The sequence below is a fragment of the Musa acuminata genome, chromosome BXJ2-4, assembly GCF_036884655.1.
Source record: "Musa acuminata AAA Group cultivar baxijiao chromosome BXJ2-4, Cavendish_Baxijiao_AAA, whole genome shotgun sequence".
Taxonomy (NCBI): Eukaryota; Viridiplantae; Streptophyta; class Magnoliopsida; order Zingiberales; family Musaceae; genus Musa; species Musa acuminata.
In genome coordinates this window covers 38,381,783-38,391,799 of record NC_088341.1, presented here as the reverse complement: position 1 = coordinate 38,391,799, position 10,017 = coordinate 38,381,783, and positions in this window count along the sequence as shown.

Sequence of the window (10,017 nt, the reverse complement as noted above, 5' to 3'; positions counted from 1 at the left end):
TCGATGATCGTTAAAAGTGCCCTGTTTGTTCACATCGGTGGAAGATGTTGTTCTACCTGCAAGATGTGCAACTTTAGCATTTCATATGAGGTTTACATCTTGAATATCAGGTAAAGCAATTCTTGATTTGCATCCTTCTTGTGATAGTTCTTGCATTTGGTGAATTCATGTTATGATCTTTGTTCTTGTGGTCTTGTGGATGTTGGTCCTGCAACCATCATTGCTTATTAGTTGGACACAATCAGAGGTGCCTTCTTTTCTTTGGTGCTTGCCAACTTTAAGGAGTGTTCCAGATTATTTTGCTGCAACCTACATAAGAGTCGGTATTAGGTTCATCTAAGAACTACTTGGTCAGACTCGATGGCTACATCATCTTTATTGTTCAAAAAGCATGCCTCACCTATATTGATCTCTGAAACTATTAGATGATCAATGGAAATGGCCTAAGATTGAATTGGCATCTTGTGTGATATTTGGTAGGGATGAAAAACAAACGCTTCGCAAGGATTTTCATCAAGGTCTGGTCTTATTCATTTGCATCATTGGGTTTTTAGTTCTTGACATCTGATGAACTTCACTGTCAATCTTTTAGCATATTTCTTGGATTAACAAACCCCAAAAGTTCTGCTATTTGATAATTATGGGGACGGGATGTTCCAGCTTATCCCTTCTTATTTTGTTGATTGCATTTCTGATATAACACTTTGCTGGGCCTATCAAATTGTTGTTTAAATATCAGGGATTTCTCAACTCTGGTTGTTTTTTGTTGTATTTTAGTCAACATATTTAAGTTGCCCCACTTCTAGGATGGTTGGCCTTTGACACTGTTTGGGTTAAAGTTTGGCATTCTTGCTCTCCGCCATTTTGCCTCAGAAGATAAATCTAAAAGAAAAGCAAGAAATTAGGGACTTAATTTGATATGAATATTTTAAATAACCCTGCTTTGCTTCGGGGATTATTGACTTTTATCTCTTCTTTGCTAAAATTTGTCATCTAGGATTCTTCTTCCTCGCCTTTTTTGCTTTCAAAGATGAAAGGAAAAAGCAAGGAAAGAAGGATACAATTTGTAATCATATATATATATATATATATATATATATATATATATATAATTGTTGAAAAAGTATGATATTTGAGCTTAAATTTGATTGATTGTCATGTGCTTCTTACCATAATTATGTGGCAACTGTAGAACTTATGGAACTCTCTCCAAAATTGACAAATCCCACAAAGTTGATGTTTTGATATTTAATACCTATATACTCCATGCCATTATGTGATGGCTATGCCATTATGTCAATTTAAACATAATATCTCCAACATGTGGTTCCAATATTAAATTCATTTTATCATGTTTATGCCCCTATGTTACAAATGTTGCTTTCAGAGCACGGTGTGACAAAAAAAGAAATGAGCATCCTTATGGTCATTGGTCCTAATCTTGGAATCTGAATAGAAGGACCTAGAAACTGAACTTTGATCAGCTTGTCCTTATCATTGTGGTCCATTTATTGTGTTGGTACTAGTAAGTTAAATGTTATTATCTGATAAATACTCTTTATTAAAGTGTTTTCATCTGCTAAGTCTAATGTAATCCTGCTAATTATGCATTAAAATCAATAATTGTTTTGAGATTTGAATTCTGAAAGAAGTTATCTTATGTTTCTCAATGAATTCACCTGTGTGCTTCATTAAATTTTGTTGATTGGTAGATTTGAGATATCAAAAAATAATTTCAGGTCAACAGAGAATAATATGAGGAGAAGATGAAATTGGGTGAAGAGATTGTAAAACAATTATGTTGGAAAGGACATGCCCAGACATCATAGAACAGATAATTCACATTCTCATACAACATCAGAGTAGAAAGCTGAATCAATATCAGAGTTAGGAGAATTGTCAGAAACTTATAATTGTAGCACATAGCTTTAAAGAGCTTCAGGTTTTCAACCAGACCTGATGAGAGACTCCATGATGCAAATTGATGGTTGATCTTCTCGGTTGAGCTCATTCTACACATCAAAATGGGGAACATGAGCAGTATCAAGCAGGATTACACCTGACAAGACCACTATAGTGTTAGGATCGAGAGCACTAAGAGGGGGGGTGAATTAGTGCAGCGGAAATTTTACAGCGATTAAAACCGAAAGCTGCGTTCGTTCGATAGAAACTATTATGATGCAAAAGCTGATTCACAGTTTGTATCTAAGTGCAGTTTGCGTCTAAGCGCAGATTGCGTCTAAGCGCAGTTTGCGTCTAAACACAGTTTGCGTCTAAGCGCAGTTTTGCGTCTAAGCGCAGTTTACGTCTAAACACAGTTTGCGTCTAAGCGCAGTTTTGCGTCTAAGCGCAGTTTGCGTCTAAACGCAGATTTACGTCTAAGCTCAGATTGCGTTTAAGCGCAGTTTGCGTCTGAGCGCAGTTTACGTCTAAGATCAGATTGCGTCTGAGCGCAGTGCAATTTGCGTCTAAACGCAGTTTTACGTCTAAACACAGTTTTACGTCTAAACGTAGTTTTACGTCTAAACGCAGTTTACGTCTAAACGCAGTTTTACGTCTAAACGTAGTTTTACGTTCAAAAGTAGTTTACGTCTAAAACACAGTTTTACGTCTAAGCAGAATCAAGACGTAAACGTAAACTGCAAAGAAACTTGTTCGCAGAAATCAGTTTGCAGTTATAAACAGAATCAAGACGTAAACGTAAACTGCAAAGAAACTCGTTCGCAGAAATCAGTTTGCAGTTATAAACAGAATCAAGACGTAAACGTAAACTGCACAGAACCTTGTTCGTAAAAGCGCAGAAGACAGTTTGCAGTTGTAAATGAAATCAAGACGTAAACGTAAACTGCACAGAACCTTGTTCGTAAAAGCGCAGAAGACAGTTTGCAGTTGTAAATGAAATCAAGACGTAAACGTAAACTGCACAGAATTCGTTCGTAAAAGCGCAGAGAGTAGAGGCTATAAGTAGGAGGTTTGCAGTAATGATAAAGTGCTCAAAATAAACGCAAACCAAAGATTTAGAGTGGTTCGGTCAGTCTTGACCTACTCCACTTTTGGCTTCCTCCACCGATGAGGTCACCGACGTCAACTAGAAGCCTTCCTTCAATAGGCGAAGGCCAACTACCCTCTTACAGATTCACTCCTTTTGATGGGCTTAGGAGACAACCCTTACAAATGTTTTCTCTCCTCACTTTACAACTCAAACTTGAAGAACAGAAGGAGGAGGAAAACTAGCAGTTTTGAGCTCTAAGAACCACTGAAAAGATCAAGATTTCGGCTTGAGTTCTTGCTGTCTCAGTGCTGAATGGGTGGGGTATTTATAGGCCCCAACCCAATTCAAATTTGGAGCTCAAAACGATCAAATCCCGGAATTCCGGGATCAGGCGGTTGCACCTCCTGACTGGAGAGGTTGCACCGCCTGGCAGAGCTCGAAGACCGAGCTCAGGCGGTGCCACCTCTCTGTCAGGGAGGTTGCACCGCCCAGTCTTGCTCGAAGACTGAGCCCCAGGCGGTGCCACCTCCTGGCTGGGGCGGTTGCACCTCCCAGTCTCGCTGGGAGACATAGCCTGGGCGGTGCTACCTCCTGGCTGGGGCGGTGCCACCTCTTTCACTATTTCAGCTCACTTGGTTTGGCTCCAAACTTGGCCCAAACCAGTCCGAACTTGGGCCTAATTGGCCCCTACTTGGGTTATAGGATTAACACCTAATCCTAACCCTAATTAATATGCTAACTATGATTTTAAAGACATTTTCTAAGCTATTACAAAGTCCGCAAGTCAAGACTTCTTCTGGCGAGCTTCCGGCAAACTTCCGGCGGTCTTCCGATGAACTCTCGGAAACCATTCTGCGGACTCCCGGCAAGCTCCTAGACTTCACGATTTGTTCTTAGCGAGTTCCAACGAGCTTCTTCGGCAAGCTCCGATCTTTCTCGGCGAGCTCCGCGAACTCCCAACAAACCTTCGGACTTCCGTCGAACTCTCGAACTCGCAACAAATCCTTCGCGCTTGACTCCGACACTTTGTTTCGCTTTATGTCTTCATCGTTATCATAGTTAATCCTGCACAATTAAAACAAAACTTCGATCGAGACAATTAATCCTAAGCAATTAACCAAGTTGTCCGGCATGTCATTGGTCCCTCGACGCTTCGTCTGATTCTTCGGCGCATCGTCCTCTCCTGCGGCCTATTGCCCAATCGGCCAGTTGACTCCGCAACTCCGATATCCTTGGCACAATAACCGCTCTTCTTGGCCCGATGCCCGAGTCCACGGCCCGAAGCCTTCTGTCGATACGTCGACCGATCCACCGGCCCGACGTCCAATCTTCTGACATGTTCCTCCGGTACAACATGATGTTCCTGCTTTAATTGTCTCATCCTGATCAAAGCATCCTGCGTCACTCAAAATGCATATTAAATCATAAACATATATCAAGTAGTTTCATCATCAAAATACGAGATTCAACAATCTCCCCCTTTTTGATGATGACAACTACTTGATGACGGAGTTAACCTTAACTCCCGGAGTTTAAACAAACTCCCCCTATCAATATGCCATATTGATAGAACCTTGAATTCGAACTGAATTCAAGTCATTGCAATATTCATCATGAATACTTGCAACACGTCAACATGAACATATGCATAAACTTATGCATCACATGTCATGTCATCAACATACTTTCATCAACATACTTCTCCCCCTTTGTCATCAACAAAAAGGAGAAGTATCACAATCAAGTGTTTGTGATATTGGTTCAACTCATTGCATGAAAAACATAATATCAAGTTTTATCATCATGCAATTTTGCTAGAAAATATAACAAGTGTTGATTCATGCTTAGAATATTCAAGCTATCAAGTTTTAGATATGCAAGTTTTATAGCATACAAGATAGCACTTGGTATGAAAATTAGAGATGTTCAAGATAGCAAGTTCTACATCATGCAAGCTAGCAAATTAGAGATGTTCAAGAAGGCAACTCTTGCTTCTTGAAATATGAAAATTTCGTCCACTTTGCTAGATGCGCAAGTTAGCATGTTTTGCTTCTTGAGATAGGCAAGATAGCACCTTTGCTTCTTTTGAGATAGCAACTTTTCGTTTCTCTTTAGACTACAAGCTAGCAATTTTTTACGATATACAAGTTAGCAAAAACTTCGAAAGCAAATGCAAGATAACTTTCTTGTGTAGGCTCATGATTATTGCTTCCTATTGTAATGTGCAGGTTGCAAGTCTTGCTTCTTGAGATATTCAAGATGGTGATGTTCAAGAAGACAACTTTTGCTTCTTGAAATAAGCAAGTTAGCAATCTTTGCTACTTAAGATAGGCAAGCTAGCAATCAAGTTTTTGCATCTTCTTGACTTGTGCAAGCTAGCTATCTCCCCCTTTGTCATTGTCAAAAAGAAAGGAAGAATACAGTTTTGTAGTTCTTTTTCCTTTTACAACGATTTCAAAATCATGACAAAGGATGAATAATCAAGTTATGAATGTCAAGACAATTTTTCATCATGAATATTTTATCATTGCATGCATCATTATCATAAGTTGAAGTATTACATGCATAATATCATATCATCATTCATAATTACATTAATGTTTCAATATAGCAATTTCTTCTCAAAATGTGTAACTTAGCACTCATAGCATTTTAAATCATGATTTACATCATATGCAATACATCACATCATAATTAGAAAGCACAAGTATTGCATGCATAATTGCAAATCATAAATGTTTCATATCATGATGGTATCAATTTTGTCAAATTATATCCTACCATGCATGATCAAAACTTCTCATTTGTATTTCATGCATTATTTCATTTCATCTCATAAGGAATATCAAGAAAAGTTATTGGATGAGGAGATAAATATTTTATGAATACACGGAATTGTATAAAAATCATATCATAAGTGTTTCGTGTATTCATATTATCACATGAAGCATATTATCATTTTTAAGATTCATAACATGAATAACGTTATTACTATTTCATCAAAATCAATTTCGAGATTCACACAATATCATGAAATCATTAATCTCGATAAGATGGGAAAAGCATTTAACATGATTGATGCATGATTCATATTTAAAGTGTATCTTATGTCGTAAATACGAATCAAGCATTTGTCAAATCTGAAATCATCCTCAAAATTACATTCAATAAATTCATGTATGACAAGCATAGATTTATTGAAAAATCAATAAGATAGAGGATTACATTTCAAGTGTTCATCAATTGTAGCATTTCATCATATGGTAAGATATCAATGCGTAAAACTGTGAAACAAGATTTTGTTTGATATCTTGATACAGGGCATATAGCAATGATAGCAATCATATATTTCTTGGTGATGCAAGTACGGCCTAATCATAGCATTAGTGATAGCAACCATATCAACATCAGTAATAGCAACCATATCATTATCAGTAATAGCAACCATATCATTATCAGTAATAGCAACCATATCATTTCATATTTTTGCATTTACATTATTAAATTATTAAAAATATAATTTTCAAGAAAATTTAAAGAAAAAGAAAAATGCATCATGAAGAACATCATGTAATTTCGAAGTAAATTAAAGGCATTTTGATTACCTTAGCCTCGAAAGGCGTAAAGGCGTAGTTTGCCACCTCGCCTTTGTTGATTTTCTCCTCGTCTTCGGAGGAGCTCGATTCATCCCAGTTTTTGTTCTTCTTCTTGCGTTCAAAGCAAGTAGTCCCGTTCTTTTTACTTTTTAATTTTTGTTTCATTTGTAGTTTAAGTTCACCATCACTTGAGCTTATGCTCGAGTGGTCTTCAAATGTTCTATGTCCCAAATCCTTCCTGTTCTTTGGAAGGTGGTTCTCAAGTTCTTCACGTGCATTGCACGTCATTTCATATGTGATCAATGAACCAATTAGTTCTTCAAGTGGAAATTGGTTCAAGTTTTTCGATTCTTGAATAGCAGTTACTTTTGAATTCCAAGTTTTAGAAAGTGAGCGCAAAACTTTGTTAACGAGTTCAAAATCCGAAAAGCTTTTACCAAGTGATTTTAAACCATTGACGACATCCGTAAAATGGGTGTACATGTCAACAACGGTTTCGCTTGGTTTTATATGAAAAAGCTCGAAATCATGCAGTAAAATATTAACTTTCGAGTCTTTGACTCTACTAGTTCCTTCGTGCGTGATTTCAAGAGTGCGCCAAATATCGAAAGCCGTTTCGCACAAAGAAACCCGATTGAACTCATTTTTGTCCAAAGCGCAAAATAAGGCATTCATAGCCTTTGCGTTTAAAGAAAAATACTTCTTCTCCAAATCCGACCATTCGTTCATCGGTTTGGAGGGAAGTTGAAAACCGTTTTCAACAATATTCCATAAATCCAGATTCAGAGAAATCAAGAAAACTCTCATTCGAGTTTTCCAATAAGTGTAGTCCAATCCGTTAAAGAACGGTGGACGAACGACCGAAAAGCCCTCTTGAAGAGCCATTTCTCTCGGGTGTAAATCCGAAATGAGAAATACCCCGCTCTGATACCAATTGTTAGGATCGAGAGCACTAAGAGGGGGGGGTGAATTAGTGCAGCGGAAATTTTACAGCGATTAAAACCGAAAGCTGCGTTCGTTCGATAGAAACTATTATGATGCAAAAGCTGATTCACAGTTTGTATCTAAGTGCAGTTTGCGTCTAAGCGCAGATTGCGTCTAAGCGCAGTTTGCGTCTAAACACAGTTTGCGTCTAAGCGCAGTTTTGCGTCTAAGCGCAGTTTGCGTCTAAACACAGTTTGCGTCTAAGCGCAGTTTTGCGTCTAAGCGCAGTTTGCGTCTAAACACAGATTTACGTCTAAGCTCAGATTGCGTTTAAGCGCAGTTTGCGTCTGAGAGCAGCTTACGTCTAAGATCAGATTGCGTCTGAGCGCAGTGCAGTTTGCGTCTAAACGCAGTTTTATGTCTAAACACAGTTTTACGTCTAAACGTAGTTTTACGTCTAAACGCAGTTTGCGTCTAAACGCAGTTTTACGTCTAAACGTAGTTTTACGTTCAAAAGTAGTTTACGTCTAAAACACAGTTTTACGTCTAAGCAGAATCAAGACGTAAACGTAAACTGCAAAGAAACTTGTTCGCAGAAATCAGTTTGCAGTTATAAACAGAATCAAGACGTAAACGTAAACTGCAAAGAAACTCGTTCGCAGAAATCAGTTTGCAGTTATAAACAGAATCAAGACGTAAACGTAAACTGCACAGAACCTTGTTCGTAAAAGCGCAGAAGACAGTTTGCAGTTGTAAATGAAATCAAGACGTAAACGTAAACTGCACAGAACCTTGTTCGTAAAAGCGCAGAAGACAGTTTGCAGTTGTAAATGAAATCAAGACGTAAACGTAAACTGCACAGAATTCGTTCGTAAAAGCGCAGAGAGCAGAGGCTAAGTAGGAGGTTTGCAGTAATGATAAAGTGCTCAAAATAAACGCAAACCAGAGATTTAGAGTGGTTCGGTCAGTCTTGACCTACTCCACTTTTGGCTTCCTCCACCGATGAGGTCACCGACGTCAACTAGAAGCCTTCCTTCAATAGGCGAAGGCCAACTACCCTCTTACAGATTCACTCCTTTTGATGGGCTTAGGAGACAACCCTTACAAATGTTTTCTCTCCTCACTTTACAACTCAAACTTGAAGAACAGAAGGAGGAGGAAAACTAGTAGTTTTGAGCTCTAAGAACCACTGAAAAGATCAAGATTTCGGCTTGAGTTCTTGCTGTCTCAGTGCTGAATGGGTGGGGTATTTATAGGCCCCAACCCAATTCAAATTTGGAGCTCAAAACGATCAAATCCCGGAATTCCGGGATCAGGCGGTTGCACCTCCTGATTGGAGAGGTTGCACCGCCTGGCAGAGCTCGAAGACCGAGCTCAGGCGGTGCCACCTCTCTGTCAGGGAGGTTGCACCGCCCAGTCTTGCTCGAAGACTGAGCCTCAGGCGGTGCCACCTCCTGGCTAGGGCGGTTGCACCTCCTAGTCTCGCTGGGAGACATAGCCTGGGCGGTGCTACCTCCTGGCTGAGGCGGTGCCACCTCTTTCACTATTTCAGCTCACTTGGTTTGGCTCCAAACTTGGCCCAAACCAGTCCGAACTTGGGCCTAATTGGCCCCTACTTGGGTTATAGGATTAACACCTAATCCTAACCCTAATTAATATGCTAACTATGATTTTAAAGACATTTTCTAAGCTATTACAAAGTCCGCAAGTCAAGACTTCTTCTGGCGAGCTTCCGGCAAACTTCCGGCGGTCTTTCGATGAACTCTCGGAAACCATTCTGCGGACTCCCGGCAAGCTCCTAGACTTCACGATTTGTTCTTAGCGAGTTCCAACGAGCTTCTTCGGCAAGCTCCGATCTTTCTCGGCGAGCTCCGCGAACTCCCAACAAACCTTCGGACTTCCGTCGAACTCTCGAACTCGCAACAAATCCTTCGCGCTTGACTCCGACACTTTGTTTCGCTTTATGTCTTCATCGTTATCATAGTTAATCCTGCACAATTAAAACAAAACTTCGATCGAGACAATTAATCCTAAGCAATTAACCAAGTTGTCCGGCATGTCATTGGTCCCTCGACGCTTCGTCTGATTCTTCGGCGCATCGTCCTCTCCTGCGGCCTATTGCCCAATCGGCCAGTTGACTCCGCAACTCCGATATCCTTGGCACAATAACCGCTCTTCTTGGCCCGATGCCCGAGTCCACGGCCCGAAGCCTTCTGTCGATACGTCGACCGATCCACCGGCCCGACGTCCAATCTTCTGACATGTTCCTCCGGTACAACATGATGTTCCTGCTTTAATTGTCTCATCCTGATCAAAGCATCCTGCGTCACTCAAAACGCATATTAAATCATAAACATATATCAAGTAGTTTCATCATCAAAATACGAGATTCAACATATAGAACCCTAAAACCACTATCCCATTTGCATCTACTAATAAATCATGTTTTATTTCAACTAGATGTGTCAAGCAATAGAGACAGCTTCTTCTCATTAAGCTTCAAAT